An 18,392-nucleotide genomic window follows, 5' to 3' on the forward strand; every position below is an offset into this window, starting at 1 on the left:
CACACATTTATTTTATGTAAATAAATACTTAGCATTTTCTATGTGTCAGGAACTATTCTAATTATGTCACAAGTTTTACTTCACTTAAGTACCACAATAATGTTATTTTTGCCTTTTTAAAAATGTGGTGTTTGAAGCCTAGAGATTCTTGATAACTCGTGTAAGATCACACAGCTTGTAGATAGGTGGACAGCTCTATTTGGAAAGTAAGATTGGAAGAGCATTGAATGTTCACTGAAGTTTTTGCATTTTTTGCATTTATTGTTGCATAGCTGACAAGGCACTAGACCTGGTGCTGATTGTGATTATTCCCCATATTAGCTTTGAAACTCTGAGCAGAGCACTTAACCTTTCTGATTTCTTGGTACACAATGAGCACAGTGAGTCCTTAATAAACGCTAAACATGATTCCTGTCCAGAGAGGAACTTTGAGGGTAACTGTGAATATCATTTTAAGAATTTCATCTTATAATAATAAACTACATCAGTTATGAATCCAGGACAAGACTCTATGAAGTTCCAAATCTCTGAGCAGCTCTTCTTCAATAATTGGGCATGAATAATATGAATCAACAAATGTTTACTAAATTGAGACTTTGAGTCAAAACTAAAACACACAGCATGAATTAATTGCAGGAAGAGCTAACTAAGGGGACATCAATTGTCATCTGATAAAAATACATAAAATATTATGTTAAATTAGTTGAGATGAAAAATCAGAAAATCAATTAGCAGTTATAATATATTTGTTTGCTTCAAGTAAAATGATTGCACTTTAGAAGGTAAATATCTTATTTAACATATTTAATAAAACCTATATATAGTAATGTGAATAGCTGAGGAATAAGTTAAATAGAATTAAAATTAAAGTGTAACTCCAAATTCAGATATAAGCTTATTATTGATCTTATTGAGCTTGGGTGTTAACATTCCCGGAACAATTATCTTTAATAAACTGAAGCGTGTGCTCAGACTACTTACATAAGTTGATGGATTGTCAAAATAATGCAATATGTGGTACTCTTTGAAATGCCTTTCAAATTTAGTTTTACAGTAATACAGCAATTTACAAAACAATGGCCTTCTCATTGCTCTACATTTAAAGTTTTTTTTCTAATAGACTTTCACAGATAAGAGAGAACTGATACAGTGACACTGGCTACCTAACTCTAGTGAAGTTAATCTAGATTGTTTTCTCTACTTTCACTCTATTAGTGGGAGGGGAATCATAAGTAAGTACTTAAGTCAATTTTGAAGAAGGAAAATAACTCTTAGTTGCTCATTTTATCTTTTATTAGCCAGGTGTAGTGACTGACACCTCTAATCCCAGCCCCTGGGAGGCTGAGACAGGAGTATTGCTGTGAGATCAAGGGCAGGCTGTGCTACAGTGAATTCAAAGACAACCTGAACTACGTAGCGAGACCCTGTGTGAGACTCTAACAGGTAACAACAAAATCTCCGCAGAAGTGTTCAGGAAGAAACCTCATTATCTCGGTCTTTTGGAAGCCTTTGTTACTTCCAGTGCCAACTGTCCCTTTGGTCACACTGTAGAGGGAACTGTCCCATTGGCCCTAACGGGATAGAGCATCTTCCCTTTCATCTACTCAGCAGAGGAAATGCTTTCTTTCTTTCTTTTTTTTTTGGAAACCACCAATTTATTGAAAAAACTTATTGAAAAGAAATGCTTTCTTTAGAGTCTATCTGAATCCTTCTCACTTAACTACTATAGTATGAAGAAATGTCAAAGGCCACTGTAGCTCTAAAATAAAGAATGAAATATTTTTTCTGGTAAGATTTTTTCCATGTAATAGTAATTGTACATATCATAGAAACTTCATGATAAGTTCACCAGACAGGAATAGGCATTGGGTCATTTTCTAAAAACATGCAGGACGTGTGAAAAGTACAATTGCTGAGCCCTACAGTACATGCCTAAGAACCATTTCAGTTCAACTACTAAAATAAAACAACACCTAAAGGGGTCCAGACATCTAAAGTAGACAACTGCGACTGCACACAATGAAAGGAATCGCACACACACACAAACACGCACATCTCACACATACATGCTTATACACATTTATACACACATGTGAACTGGCTCAGAAATGAATAGGACAGAACACTCCATCCAGACTAAGCCACCTTGCAGCTAAACATGTGGAGAACTATTCAGTTGTTTCTGATATGTATTCTTGACCTTAGAACTCACTGATTTGGAGCCTATTTCTTTTAAGCAGGTAGCAATGCATGACAACTGTAGAGATAATTTAAAATAAAGCAGGTACTAATATAATGAATGTAAATAAATCCAACTAATATATATATAATGGTAACATAATGCTATAGTTTAGATATGAAAAGCCCCACAAAAGCCCATCTGTTAAAGACTTGGTTCAAGGCCATGGCATTACTGGGAAGTGGTGAGATCTTTAAGAGGTGAGGCCCAGTGAAAAGAAGTGAGGTCACTGGGGGTGTGGTCTGAGAAGGGGATATTGGGAGCCCAGGCCTATCTCTTTCTCTTTGCTTCCTTGCTGCCATGAAGAGCTTCCTTCATCACATAGTCCCCTCCATGATCTTCTGACTCAATACAAACCCAGAAGCAACTAGGCCAACAAACCATGGACTAACACTTCAAAACCCGTGAGCCAATCTTTTCCTCTTTTTGTGATTATTATTGTTTATATCTAAATGTGCCTCGAAACCTTGTGTGCTCATAAGTAGGGCTTTGGGGACGTTATTGGATCATGGGGATGTCATACTCATCAATCTGGCCACTGACGAGTTTATAACTAAGTGCGATGTTGAGAGGTAAAGCCTTGTCAAAGGAAATGGGTCACTTGGGGCATGCCCTGGAAGGGACTATTTGCCTCCTCTCTCCCTTGCTCTCTCTCTGCTCTACCACGCCCCTTTGCCATGAAGGAGCCATGAGCTCCTTCTCCTCTGTAATGCCCCTCTGTCACACCATCCTATCTTGGACCTAGCTGATCACGGACTCAAATATCTACAAACTGTGAGCCAAAATAAACCTTTCCTCCTTAGAACTGTGGGTGTTGGTATTGTGTCTTAGTGATAAGAAAGTAATGAAGACAGCGATTACCTCAAGTATTTGTTATAGTAAAGAAGATGATTAACAAAAGTAAATAATTTAGAGTAGTATGACTGATTTAAAATAATATATCTAAATTAACAAATGAATGTAAATAACTGCTTATTCAAAAAGACTCCCCAACTATTTTTTTAGTGAACAACCTTGTTTATTCCTCCTTCCAGAAAAGAGAATGATATTTCTAAAAATCTCTAAGGAACTGATAATATTTATACTGTAGTAAGTCAGTTGCTCTTGAGATATTTGGGAAATAAAATGAAACTGGAATACAGAGGTTTAGTAGTATAACATTAGTAAGTTTCAGATTCATGTATGTTTAGTAATGTGTGTTAAGCTTTCTATAATTATATCAGATACCCAAGATGATCAACTCATAAAGAGAAGAGGTTTATTTTGGCTCACAGTTTTGGAGGTGTCAGCCCATGGTCAGGTTGCCCTTGCTTTTGGGCCCCTTAGCAACGCATGCATATCACAGCGGGGAGTGCATGGCAGAGCAAAGCTGCTCACCTCACATCTGGGACACAAATGAGGAAGAAAGAGAAAAGGATAGACCCCACAGTCTTCTTCAAAAGCTCAACCCCAATAACCTGAAGACCTCCCGCTAGGCCCCCACTCTTAGAGGTTCTACCACCTCCCAGTAGCACTAAACTGGAGACTGAGCCATTACCACATGTGCTTTGGGGGGGACACTTGAGATATAAACAGTAGCTCTGGGCATAAGAAAGACAGAACTAGAAACTCTTCCTTAATGTGGTCAGAGGGAAATCTATCTTAATTACCATGGAGTGTATCCCCCCCACTATCCTGGATAGACTGAGCTTTTAAACCATCAGATCCCTCCCAAAAAACCCACTGAATCCAATTTTTCCCATGGTTTTCTCTCACAGGCTTGATGCTAAGTTTGTCATTTTCTTGAGGCTTAAACTGGAAGGTGGCCCATAGGCTTCAGCCTGCCCATAGATTGGGGGTGTGTGGTATGCCTTCCATGGTATTTGAAAGAAAAGCTTTGAAATTACTTGAGAAAAATTTAAACTCAAGTGATATTATCTGGCTTCTCTTGAAAGACTGAAAGTTGTACCATCTCTGAGTCATCAGTTCCAATGTGATGCCCTAAAAAGGGACCTGTTCTCAGTGTAGGGTTTGTTGGGCTTCATTGTATCTTATGGACCCTGAGTTAGCAAAAACTGTAGATGCTGTGTTTGGATGTACTTCTCAGGCCCTTTTGTAAATCATTCTACTCGCTATGTAACTTGTTCATAATATCTCTCACTATACTCTACAACATTTGTTACCATATATAAAATGTTTAGAACAAAGCATATCTAGAAATCCCAAAGAATGTCATATTATATTGCATCTCTCTTTCGTCCTTAGCTTCTTCCCATATTTTCTGTATGTTTTATTTTTTTCTCTTCTAGAGAATAGTTTAGGAAATAACCAAAGTCATGATTTATGCACAAAACATTTGTGCACAAAACACAATATGGGTGAAATCTGAGATACATATATGTATACATATAATATGGAAAAGTCTGGTAGGATCTCTGTTCCAGCTGAGGGGCAATGAAGCCCTACTCTAGCTCCAGGCCTCCTTTGTTTCTGTCCCAAAGATATGGTAAATGTTTGTGTTTGTTTTTGTTTTTGTTTGAGATAGGCCCTCACTTTGTAGCTCAGGCTTGCCTTGAACTCACAGAGATCTTCCTGCCTCAGCCTCTTGTGTGCTGGGATTACAGGCATTTACCACCACACAAGGAATGGTGAATGTTTAAATAAAAATTTATTACAGTAAAAGGCATTACCAATAATCTCCCTTAAAATACTCTTCTCACTTCAAACACACTTATCCCATCATTCTTGCTACTTTCTGAAGCAGTTCTGAAAATCCTCTTTTAAAAATATCTTTAGTCGTGCCATCATAACTGCCTCAATGTTCTGAATTGATTCAAAGCATTTACCTTTTGTGGTCATTTTGACTTTAGAGAAGATCCAGAAGTTGTACTGTGCCAGATCTGGTGAATAAGGTAGGTAAGGACACACTGTAGCATTTTATTTGACAGAAATTGCTATAAACATTTTGAATCAGTTCAGGACATTGAGTCATGAAAATATACTCATGAAAGAGGACTCCAAACTGCTTCCGAGAAAGTGGCAAAAATGTTAGAGTAAGTGTGTATTTGAAGATGGGGGTGTGGGGTATGCTGAGGGAGATTAATGGCAATGTGTCTTTTACTGTAATACATATATCTTTATTTAAACATTCACTTTATTTTCTAATCATGCTATGTATACTTCTCCAGAATTCCTTTTATTTTAAAAAAAATCAGCTCTAAGGATATTTACTGAAACAAGTAACATAAATTTATCATTGTCCTAAAAGAAGAAACTGTTTTTATTTGGATGTGCTATAATACAAACATTTCATTCAGTATTCTGGCAAAATAACACACAATAGAAGCAAAAATGTGTTCCAGAGGAATGTCAATACATCTCATTATAGTCATCTGGCAATAGCATGGGATTGAGATGATTAAATTCACAGCTCCAATAAACAGCACCCAAATTACTTCTTGGAGGGAGCGGCATAATAATACCTGGAGCGTAAAAAGAGGAGATGAAGTTTAATTAAGTGTTGTCCACTGAAATCATACTGGTAAAGCATAATGAAAGGAGAAAACAGAAAGGTCAGTCTGCCCAGGGATGTGAGGGACCTGAGGTCCAGTAATAAAATCCTGACCAAAAAAATTGCATGGGTACTTATATAATACATATGTAATGCATAACATAACAATATGTAACATCTATAATGATATGTATTCCAAAGCTAACCCAACTACAAATCAAACTTCTTTTTTATCTTTATTAAAATATTTATTTCTTTTAACTTCTTAATAACACCACAGAATTCATAAAGGACAATTCAAATCCCAAATCCAACTAGTATGACTTTTGTAGTTAATATAAATAAATATATCACAGACATCAAACTCATGTGGTATGCATCCATTAACAACATAAAATCAATGAGTTGAAGAAGAGGCCCCAGATTTAAATGCACATCATCAATTGGGACATTGTGTGCTAAAAAGGAAAAATGAGATACAGAAGAAGAATCCAGTTTTGAGAATAAATACTAAGACGCATGCTTGAAGATTAGTTTCTGAATATGTTTAGGATTCCTTGGGTCAAAATGTGAAAACTATAATCTCCCTGTCTGCAATGACTTTATGAGATATTATCCTTCATGCTAGAGCCCACAAACAGGCTTTCAAGACAGTGTATATCAGTAATTCATATAGGTATTTATTAATCCCTAACTTCTCCGTAAGAGACTTGAAGCCACATCTGTCTAAATCCAGAGTCCACATGCTTTCCACTTAGTTATCAGCCTCTATGAGCATAGCAAAACAAATAGGAAGTTTCAGGTTAGAAGAAAACACCAACACCCCGATCTTTCTAGGAAATACATCAATTCCACAATGGTGACTCACTGGGCAGCTGTTTAGATTGCCGTGTACTCTGAGATTCCAGTAAAACATCCTCTTAAATAGAAAATAAATGTAAGTTAATTTTTTAAAATTGTAAAATAGATCATACAATCTCAGAAACGTTTACAACTTCACACTGTCACTTAAACTTTAATTAAATCAGTTATATATCAATCAACTACATTTAGCACTCTTAGTTCTTAGTATGGAATTTCACCATTTCCACCTTGATTACACATCCTTTTTCACTCTTTCTTGAAACTGAGAGGTCACAGTGACAATTCATTAGAAATACTCAAGGACGTTAGACGATTCTCAGACTACTGTAGTTACATTACAGTGAGCTCTAACAGAATCGGACATACCTTCACAGAAAAAAAAGTTATTTCCAATATCAATCAAAAGCTACAACAAGAAACCCTTTTCTGACATTCTATGTCACTACAATAGTAGCCTTTGACAGCTAAATACCAAGTAATCAAAACAAATGTTAATTAGTACCAAGCACTTACCATTCATAGAGTCAGGCCATCATCTGTTAATTATCAGACCAATGACAGACTATTGATTACAGTTTGTCAACTTGGAAATAATTGAAACCAGTTAAAGAAGAGTAGAATCTTTCAGCAAACAATAGGCTTTCATTTCAGAAATGCTTAACCAGCTTTTCCATTGTACATTATCCTCTTTATCAATAAATACTTTTCATATAATTGTCTCTCTCTTGATTGTGCTGGGTTTTTCAAATAAACTCTTGTGATTTGGTGAGAATGTATTAGGTACATATATCATCTTGGCAGCCAATACAAAGTCCTGATGGCACTAGGAAAGTCAATACTTGGTAGAAGTCATGAAATAAGTGCTTCCAACCTGTGTGCCTTACTACCTATGTGCCTTACCTCAGAGAACTGTTATCTATCTTTCATTTTTAAATCTATTTTTAAAAAATGCATGCAATGCCTACAATACACTTTCTGCATCTAATTTTTCAAATATGTTTTTGCATTTTAAGTCTTAATATCCAATGTAAAGAGACATGATGTTATCCTACAGAAAGAGGCAAAAACCATTATTGGCTTTGATTTAGATTCCTTAGTCAATGTAAAATCAGGTTTCAATCTAAAGGGAAAAAAAAGATTCTACTGGAATCTGAAACTGTCCTTCATATATTGCTCCTTCAATAATCACTTCTTCCAAAATTTTCATTATAACCTTGCAATGAAATGTAACATTTAAGGATTCAAACTACTTAAAGGATGGAATTATGACCAAACTCATACAAACAAGATCTTACCTAAACCTAATGGAGTCCTCTGGCTAACTTGATATAAATGTCTTATGTCATAAAGAAAAAATTATCTCACAGGGAGAAAATAACAAGGTTTTAGTTATAAATATGAGTTAAGATTAGAATGCCTAATTTATCTAATTTTTGATGCTTTTTATTCTAGACAGTAGGAACAGGACAAGAAAAGTTCAAATTTCAGGGAACTGGAGACTGATTCAGCTTGCTGATTAATATGGTTCAAAGAGTGGCCCATTTTAAGGGCAAGTGTTTCAGTGTTGCAAAATCTCAACAACTCACCTAAAATTGGCTTCGAAACAGCTTTTCCACAATAATCATGCATGCCTATTTTCTGCCTGAAGAATTTCCATAGTTTTAAACTCCAGAGAAACATGAATTACAATGGGAATTGTGTCTTAATATAAACTATAGCAATTCTTAGATGAAGAAGGGAGAACCTAAAATAAATGTAATGGTGATCACATTTCTACCTGGAGAACTGGCTGCCTAAGTGGATTACCCCTTGACTTTTCACCCCTCGGATGGTAGTGGGATTCAAGTCCTGACTGGAGTGACTTAAAATCATTCTAACCACTGATGTGAGAAAGGCCAAAGTGAAATGAGAATGGTGGTCTCTGTCCAGTTATTTCAGTGTTGTATTTTCAAACTCCCAAGCCACAGCAAAAGATTCATGCAAAACCTATGTTTCTTGGGAGAAAAAGAAAAGGATGAATAAACTATAAGTGATATTAATGAACTAAATATCACACAGATGCATTATGTAAGTATCATATTGTTATAAAAATGTATGCATTAATTTTTTAAAGTCATTGTCTATTTATTGGCATCCTTTAAACTCTCTGCTGTTATATCATTGAAGCTTTTGTTATGATCTACTTAATGTTAATCCAGGAAAAGAGTAAATATGTTCAGGTATTTAAACAAGAAAGTTTTTGTTTTCAAATGAATTTACTTCAACTATAAAAGGCCTAGACATGGCCAAATGTGGGCAGCCTGATTGATCCAGGTATGAATGAAATGTAGTCAGTTGAAATTCAAAGGCACACTCAAAATGCTTAGGCCTTCCTTAAATGAAAGTGTTAACAGAACTAGTAGATTTCAAGAAAACTACCCCGTTAAATTACAAATTGCAGCCAGTTCTGTGTTTTGTTTAGAGTGAATAATTCATTTGGGCCTTAAATTCCTTCTCTATATCAGATTTAAAACACTGCTTCCAACAACAGGTGCTTATCCATATAAATAACTCTCCTGATTTTGCTTGAGAATGGTTGATTATAAGCAGAAGCGAGGGGAAGGATGTTGTGCCTTGTATGTCACAGCCAGATCCTCTCTAAACAAGATTCCTAAAACAAATATCTTGCAAAAATATTATTACACTGGGGGAAAAAAGACCCATTCCATGAAAAATAAATCTGAAATAACCAAATAATATCATACCTGTCTTTTCATAGACATGCAATGTCCTTGCCTCATCAGTTTTAACTGGCTGAGCAGCTGGGCTCTCACCTTGAATACAATTCTTCTTTTTACTATAGATTTACTCCAAGAACTCAAGCTTCATTTAAAAAGACAGCAGTTAAAACAACCACTCCCTTTTTTTGTAGATGACATTATTGGTTTCCCTATTTCAACTTCCATATTTGATTTAATTTGATTACAGAATTATTAGCAAACCTGAAACACTAAATCATAGCAGCAATATATGAGAAATTGCAAAACTAGTTGGCAAGCCCTGTATATGACGAAGATTTTTCAAGTATAGCTCCTTTCAAGATGCCTGATTAGGGGACTATGATTGCAATCACTAATTCTTTTCTCAAGGGTCACACAATTGTTCACATGGGCTAGAAATTGCAATTACAAAGCAAAATGAGGGATGCCGGCTGACAGTCCTTTTTGAAATCCAATGCTCTTTTAAAGTACACAGCACCCCAATAATTGCTTTTCATCAGTTCTCCATTTAACAGTAATATTTTATGGTTTTTGCATTTTCATTGAGAAATCTCATTAATTCACAAAGCATTTGGCTGCATGAGTTTTCACATCATTAAAAGTCTTGTTTTGTATTTCCAAACCTCAGAACTTCAAAAAAAAAAATTAATATACCCTAGTGAATACATTTCCTTTGAAGGGATGTGTTTACTTGCAAGTTCATGGGCTTGCCTCTTCACACACTACTGACATGATTCCTCACCACTGACAGCCCTTTGCTCCATACACAGAGAAAGCAAATAAATTCCAAAACACCTCTCTAAATTATTTTGCTCACTTCAGTATTGGAGCAAAAAAAATAAAGGATAAAAGAAAAAGTGAATAAATGGATGGATGGATTGATGATGGATGCAAGAGGAAATATTAGTGCACTCAGGATATTATTCTTGTAGTGGCTAGAGGAGGAAAATAGAAAGTAAAGTGTTAAAAATTCTAATTATGAATTATTTGCTAAACAACTAAGTTCAGAGGGACAGAGAGTGCGAAGTACAAAAAATAGAGAATGAAAGAAATAAATTTTCAAAGGTCACTATTGCCAATGTTTATTTGGCAGTATAATTTTGCTGGGCTACTAAAGAAAAGGAACCTTGTTTTTCCATCACAGCTGCTCATGAACATTCCTCTCTGAGTTAATATGTTATAATAACTACAGTAGCATTTTCATAAGTATTAACCTTGTGATTATTTCTGTTTTTCTTCTTCTGACTCACCAATACAATAGCCCTAGATCTGAGCATTCTCCAGTGCTGTTGTCAACATAAATCATTACATTAAATATAAACCTAAAATGGGAAGATGGCAGAATTTGGGTGATAGTCAAATGTCCCAGCTCCAGTCTGGTTCCAAGGTTTGTCAGCTGTGAGATACAGAACAAGTTCTCCTTTCTTCTGCCTCAGTTTCTTCATCTATAAAATGGGACTATAATATCTCCCTCACAGGGTATGAAGATTGAAAATGCTACTTAAGTATTTAAAGAGCCAGGCCAGCCAGAGTAGAATTATTTGCCTATTATTATCATTGTTACTATTCTAGAAAGATAGCATACAAACACAGCAAAAACCTCTCAGAATTCATGAAATACCATACACAAATAACAAACGTCCTTGTTTTTCTCTTTCCTTTTGTTGTAAAGTTCCTTGGAAATATTGCATATATTTACTGTCCTCAGTTTTGCTCTTGCGTCTCCTACAACCAGTCTTTGCAGTCACCTCTGTCAAAATTGGATGCATTAAAGTCATCAATGCCCCGCACACTGCTGGCATCAGTAGTCATTTCAGAGTCCTCACCTTCCTGATGAGTCACTCCAGCTGACACCATGAACAAACCCCACCCCATTTCCGCTGCTTGCACTGCATTCCAGGTTGTCTCTTTCTCCTTTCTCAGCCTCCCTTTTCGGTTGTGTTCCATCTGACACTGGAGTGTCTTAGAAATCAGTTCTGGGAACTCGTCTCTTTTCTTTATAGGCTTCTCCAAGGTAATGTCATCCTGTCTTATGGCTTTATGTGCTGTCCACATGCAGATGCCTCTCAAACCACTCCCCTGAACTCTAAAGCTAGACATCTCAAATGACACATGTCTCCGACTGAACTCCAAATGTTCCTTCCCACAACTATGCCTTGGGAGATAGTAATTCTATCCTTACAGTTGTTCAAGCCTCAAACTTTGGAGCATAGTAATTTCTCCTACTTTCTATTTCCTGCCTAGGTTAATGCAGAAACCCCCTTTCTGTTCTCCCTCTTTTCATCCTTGTCCATCTTCAGTGGATTCTTAATGTGTCCCCAAAGTGATGCCATTCATGTAAGTCAGAGAATTTCACCCTTCTGTTAAAAAATCTTCCATTGTCTCCCCATTTCCTCTAGAGGAAAAGCCAAAGTTCTTCGCATGGCCCCAAGGCCTTGACCTGACATCATCTCTTTCTCTCCCTCATTTACTGTGCTCCAATTATACTGACTTCCTCACCATTTCGTAAGCACACCAACCACACCACATCTCATAACCATCATTTCTGCTATGGCTCCTCCCTGTGATGTTCATCCTCCAGCTATCCACATGGCTCCCAACTTCACTTCTATCCAACTCACCTTCTCTGAGAGTCCTCCACTGACTTCTTTGTCCCAACTTTGCCTTCTGCTTTTCCTACTCTTTATTTCTGAGAACCAGTCAGTACCTAAAATACAATATACTTTATTTACCTTGTTTAGCTTATTCTTTGCTTCCCAACTAGAGTTCAAGATCTGTGAAAAGAAGAATTGTGTATACTGTGTTTAACATTGAATCTCTAGAATCTCAAACAATTCCTGGCCCATGCTGGGCAGTCAATAAATGGTGTGAAATGAATACATTTTTCCACCAAGGAACTTTTTAATAATTCTCCAAGCTAGTCATGTAGTGGACAGAAGTAAAAATAGTTACAGAAAAATTGGCAAATATTAAGGGCTGAATTATGTGAAAATTCTTAATGTTGAAATCCTGACCCTCAGTGGAACTATATTTGGACATACGTTCTTTAAAGATGAAATTAAGTTTGTGTAAGTACATAAAGGGGGTCCTATTAATCCCATAAGACCAGTGTCCTTTTAAGACAAAGGAGAGAGATCACGAAAGGGTGGCCATCTGCAGTGCAAGAAGAGAGGCCTCAGGAGAAGCCAAACCCGCTGGCTCCTTGACCATACAATGGTGAGAAAATAAATTGCTACTGTTCAGTTTACTCATTCTGTGACTTTTTCATTTCAACCCCAGAAGGGACTAATATAGCCTCCTGTAAATATCATTTTAAAGAGATCTTTATCACACAGGTACAGAAAACAATGCCAAAATGTATAACTTATTAAGTATATTATAAAGGCAATACCTGGTAATACAGTAATCTTGATCTTTCTAGAAGTCACTTCCTTCTACTTCTTGTAGCTTCATCACTTAAAGCAAAATTCTTGACACTTTAGTTTAGACTTGACTATCTTTAAAATCTGCTGTGCTGTTCCGCCTCTTTCACCTACCCCCCCCCCCGCCCCCGCAATAACTTTCTTTGGTTCATCTATTGAAGAACCTGGGCAATTTTCTTCTAGGGAGTTATCCCAAGTTTGTTTAGTCTGTATTACAGCAAATTCTCTGTATTTCCTACAAACTGAAAGCAGGATCCAGAGGCCAGATCAGAATCAGGTGTGATTCCTTTTCCAGAAAGTAGGTTCTGTTTGAGATTTTTTTTCATGGTGGGGATACATGACAACTAGCTTAGTAATGTTAGCACTCTTGGAGTTATTAACTTGTTAGGGTGCAAAATGGTGCTGTTCTATCATTTAATTCTTGTTTACTGATTAGCATAATTCTATAAAAAGGCAGCCCTCCTATCCCCTGGATGCAGCTCATATACAAAAGCTAAGGGGAATTCTAGGTTCCTTCCCTCTCTTTACCAGCTTCCAAAATAATCAATTGGTTCCATATCCTACTTTGAATGAGATTTTAAAAAAAGCTTTTTTAAAGAGTTTGTCATTAACTACCCTGGGAAAAGAAGGCAGTCTCTTCATGTTTGTTTCTATCTAATGTTTTGGTTACAAGAACACAGATGACTCCCTTCATTAGTTGAGATGGGCAAGAGGAAAATTGTTTCTTCTACCTTAGGACTCTGGTGAGACTTTGGCAGACAGATGTAAAAATATGGTGAGATGCCAAAATCTCTAGTGGTCCTGCTATTGAAAAATCATCCTGGAAGGAACAGCTTACCCCAAATAAGATCATAAAGATGCACCAAGAATCCAAATTATTCTCTATACTCATTTACTAGTAACTTACTGTCTACCTTGTGATGGACTTGGGAATAAATGGAAGAATAAGGCAATGTAATTGCTCTTAGGAACCTATGTGCTTATGAGGAAAACATATTCAAAAAGGAAATTAGATGTAATCAGGCCACGGGCTGTGATAAAAGTATGCTCAAAACATTATAAAAGCAACTACAAAGGGCATCTCTCGAAGGGGAGGGGGATAGAGGAAAGAGTTTTTGGAAGAAGGCATGTTTATGCTGGCTTTGAGTGATGCACAGAAGTTTTCCAAGCAAATTGGGCAAGGAAAGCCTTTCTAGACAAGGAAAAGCTAGGAAATGGCAATCATTCCTTATGGTTGGAACAAAATATGCACAAAGGTATGAAGGGAGAAATGGAACTTGATAGGCAGGCAGAGGCAGGTTATGGGAGACACTAGTACATTAGGGACATTGTATTCGAGCCTAAAACAAAAACTTTTTGAGCAGCAGACTGATATGATTCATTCTGAATTTTAGAAATACTACTTCATCATTGTGTAAAGGAAGGTTTAAAGAGAGGTGAGGCAAGAGTTAGAGAGACAATTAAGAGGTTATCAAAAAACTGAAGTGAAATGAGATGGCAGAAAAAAATAAGGCAGTTTAAAACATTAATTGTAAATGGGAAATAACAGTAATGGCCTGGAGTTCTTGTAAACTGATTGCAGGGAGTTAAGAGTTTTCTAAGTACTCCACTATCTCGTGGAATCCTTAGGACGATTCGCTGCCCTATACATTGCCGTTGTACCTGCTACAGGGAAGGGCTCTGGGGCAAACAGAGGCTAAGGAACGTGCCCAGGGTAGCAGAGCTCTGTTGTAGCAGAGCTCAAAACAGAGTTAGGATTCAAATCCCGGGCACAGGCTCCCAAGTTCTTGTTCTTAATGTCCATAGCACATAAAAGCAGATGAGGTGGGTGGACGGACTCAGGAAATGACCTGGGTGCCAGGCTCGCTGAGACCTCATTGAAAGGCAGAGCTACTCATCTCCTTGTGTTTCAGGTTAAACAATGATAAAAATCTAAAAAAGTGTTAAAAATAGTTTGGCAAGATTATTGGGAGGAAGAAACTAATATATGCAAATTGAATGTGCAATGTTTGGTACCAAGAAAACACTCCTGTAAATTGTGGTTATTATGACTGTAGTCATTAAAAAATATTCCCCACATTTCCTACCTCAGTGATGTTTAGAGGTGCAGAGATTGGAGAAACAGAGGTGGGTGGTATTTAGGGAACAGAAGGTGACTACATTATGTTATTTTTTATCTGTGTGAAGCCTTTTCGAGGCAGAAATCAAATTCTATTTCTTTCATTTCTCACACTTTCTGGCAAATAGTTTCTCAAATATGTGTAGTCACGTTGTAAACATAACATATAATATTATAGCAAAATTTAAGGGGAAGAAGTAATTCCTTTATCTGTAGCTAATCTATTTTCCTTACAAGCTCCAGTATATGAGTTACTAGTGAAAAAATTTATATATATATAAATATACTGGGGATACAACTCAGGACCTCGCAGGCAGGCACAGCACCACTGAGCTAAATCCCCAGCCCATGATTTCATATTCTTATCCAGCTGAAAGTTTGGTCTGATTACATTGAGGTAATACTGAGTCTTCTTTAAAAAAAAAAATTAATCTCAGTCTTTCACATTGTTTCCCTCCTCCTCCTTTTTTCTCCCTAAAATAGCATCCAGGTGTATGGTTCAAGTAAGGATAAAGCCACTTAACACAAGACTCCCAGGAACCAGGCAATAAGACAACAGACTCTTCAATAGCTGCTAAGTATTCCTGCCAAAAAGTAGGTCGGCTTGGGCACCACAGATGTGGCTATTCTCTGCTCCCACAGTGCCTGGGGATAGATTTATGTTTCCTGTGCTGTCTGCTTGCCCCACCTCTGTTTTATTTATTGCGATAACAATTGTCCTTCCAGTTAACCTTCGTTGAACATTCAAGGCCAAAAGATCTCCCTCAACTTGCAATAATGTGAGCCTTCTTAACTACAGATATTATGCATGGCAAAAGCTTCATTTTAAAGTATGTCAAACACAGTTCCTATAAAATTTATCATACAAATATGGAAATAATTTATCAGTGAGACAACGAAGAAAAAATCTTAAATGGAAAATAAATAGAAAGGGATCAAGTTACACCTATCAATAAAAAAATGACACTTTGAGGGTTCTGACACTATCAATATGTACATAACAAAATGTTTGGCAAGAAAATCATACAGAACTAATTGTTTTCTTGAGGCCAAGTTTATATGCATGTTTGTCTGAAATTAATAATAAAATTTAAATCATCAAACTCTTAGCTTTGGGTCTGACATTTATAGGAGATGGGAAGTCTTTAAGAAACACTTTATTTCTAAGTCAATATCTTGCTCAGTAGTTTCATCTTTTTAAGATGAAAATTGATTTTTCTCAACACTGCAAATAGCCTGCTCCCTTGCTCCCTCCCCCATCACTGTGAAGAGCCAGGCACACAGGCAGGGCAGTGTGAAAAGCCGTGATGTGGACAGCCACAGGGACACCATTTCTGCTTGGCCCATCTACCCACAAGACCAGGATCAAGTGACTTTCCCAATGTGGCACATTCTTTTAAAATTTCCTTCTTTTTACTATTGACAAAAAAGATAGCTCAAAAGTACTTTTGTCACAAGCCATCCTAGTTGTCTTACCTGAATTTTTGTTTCAAGCAACAAGAACAAAGAATTTTCTCAGATATGTCTTTAAAATAACCCTATACATTGATTTGCCACAGGCTTATTTCTCTGTAGATAATAAAGGATTAATAGTGACTGAAGTTTAAAATCTGTTGCTATTTAATATGAGTCCTAGAAAAAAGTCAAGACAAGAGAACCAAAAGTATTTTTTCCTGAAGCATTTCACTCTCAGTGGAGAGACTAAGAATGTTAAAGAAATGTAGAAAGAGCTCCCTGCAATATAATATGTGGTGTTTGTGAGTGATTGGAAGTGAGGCTCAACTCACTTTAAGCAGTGGCTCCTGCAGCCTAGCCTTCTGCTGGGTGCCAGGGTGCTTAGGTGATTGCACCAGTAGAGCTCCACTTATTTTGGGAATACAGAAAGACACAAAAGAATATGACTCTCACCTTAAAAATTAAAAAAGCAGATAATCTACAAAATCATAATATTTTAGACTCAGAGCTGAAGTCACAAGCCAACCAAATGAACTAAATTAAAATGAATGACCCATCCCTCTAAGGTGAATGTGGGATATACAAACTGTTCTGCCATTGGTAGGTTATGGGTTACCTAGTTGGAAGAGAGAAGCTTATATTTTATGAACTCGTAAAGGCTGAGCGTGGGCTAGCTTAACCATTTAGAATACGTGGGAGCTCCAGATGTAAGGAGGATCCATACCTACATGTAATTCTCTACTGTGTGACCATGTACAAGACTGTGGGGAAGAAGACCCAGCAGTGGCAAAAGCTATGGGAAATGACTGATTACTACACAGGGACAACACAAGAGCTCCTGCACCTCCCCAGAGGCTCCTCTTATGTGGACCAAGAATATTAAACTGCTGAGGGGAGGGTAGAAAATCCTTTTGTCCCATGGCAGATCTGAAGCTTCTGGGCAAGAATAAAAGCAAAAGACCTCAGTCCTGGAGAGAGAGGGAAGAAGAAACATTCATGGACCTCCAAATCCTGCACTGATATCAAAAAGACATCTGCTACTGCTGGGAAAGGGGGAAGAAATTCTTGCCTACTCAGTGTTTAGCTTTCTTGGTAAAGGAACAAAGAAAGAGACAGGAATGCTAGAAAGTCCTGCACCCAAAGCCCAGGCTCACAGGACCTTCCTAAGTCTGAGGCTGGATCATGAGAACTAAGTAACTCCCTGGGCAAATGGCCCCACCACAAGCCTAGCACTTAGTAACAAGCAATAGCAATCTACTGCTGGAAGAGAATAAGAATGATCCAGTTGTGCAGGGGCTGCCAACATCTGAGGATGCACTAGGAACAGGAAGTGCTATCCTTCAGCATCCCAGGCCCATACAAAGGACAAGGAATGAGCAGCCCACCATTGGAAGTATTTGGAGTATATGCTGCTTTTCACTGGAGATTAACTGTAGCAACAACAAAATCCAAACCAACCAACAACAGATTAGGCTGACTCAACCACCTACCCTAATAGACTCATTGAACAAGAAGAGTGTCCATTTCTGGATGTTAATACTGTTTACTTCAGTCTCTTCCATTCTTTTACACACAATGTTTGGCATTCAATCAAAAATAACGAGGCACATTAAAAAACAAGGTAAAAAAGATGGCTTAAAAGTCTTTCGTCTTCATTAAGTTACTATTTAAGGGAGAAAATTATTAGCCAATAGATAAAATGAATTATAATAAAGAGTTGTCAGAAATATTTCAAAGTGTAGTAGCAATGTTACATATGGAGGTGAATAGGCCATCATTTGTGCCTGCATACACATGCTAGGGTAAGCAAATAAGAGATGCTAAATGAGAGTTTGCTAGAAAACTGTGGGAAGCATTTCATTAGAAGGAATTGCTTGTGCAAACATCTGGATAGATGAAAAGGTCAGAAAATATTTGCAAATGCATAGTTAGGCCAATGGAGCCTTAAGAGAAAAACAGTTCTCTCATGGTTTGGTGCTTTCTTCATGGTATCCATGAATGTGCATCAGTATACAATGCTAATTGTTTGCTCAGAAGAAGAAAA

At 37.1% G+C, this 18,392-nt stretch overlaps 1 protein-coding gene across 1 annotated transcript in view; it reads right to left on the bottom strand.

Annotated features, from left to right (window-relative positions):
* Positions 1–18,392, bottom strand: part of Samd5 (sterile alpha motif domain containing 5) — a 425,986-nt gene that overhangs the window by 200,105 nt on the left and 207,489 nt on the right. The gene's annotated exons all lie outside the window — the stretch shown is intronic.

The sequence above is a fragment of the Heterocephalus glaber genome, unplaced genomic scaffold (genome assembly GCF_053883595.1).
Source record: "Heterocephalus glaber isolate CG9 unplaced genomic scaffold, H.glaber_assembly_v1.0 deba00001593, whole genome shotgun sequence".
NCBI classification, from domain to species: Eukaryota; Metazoa; Chordata; class Mammalia; order Rodentia; family Bathyergidae; genus Heterocephalus; species Heterocephalus glaber.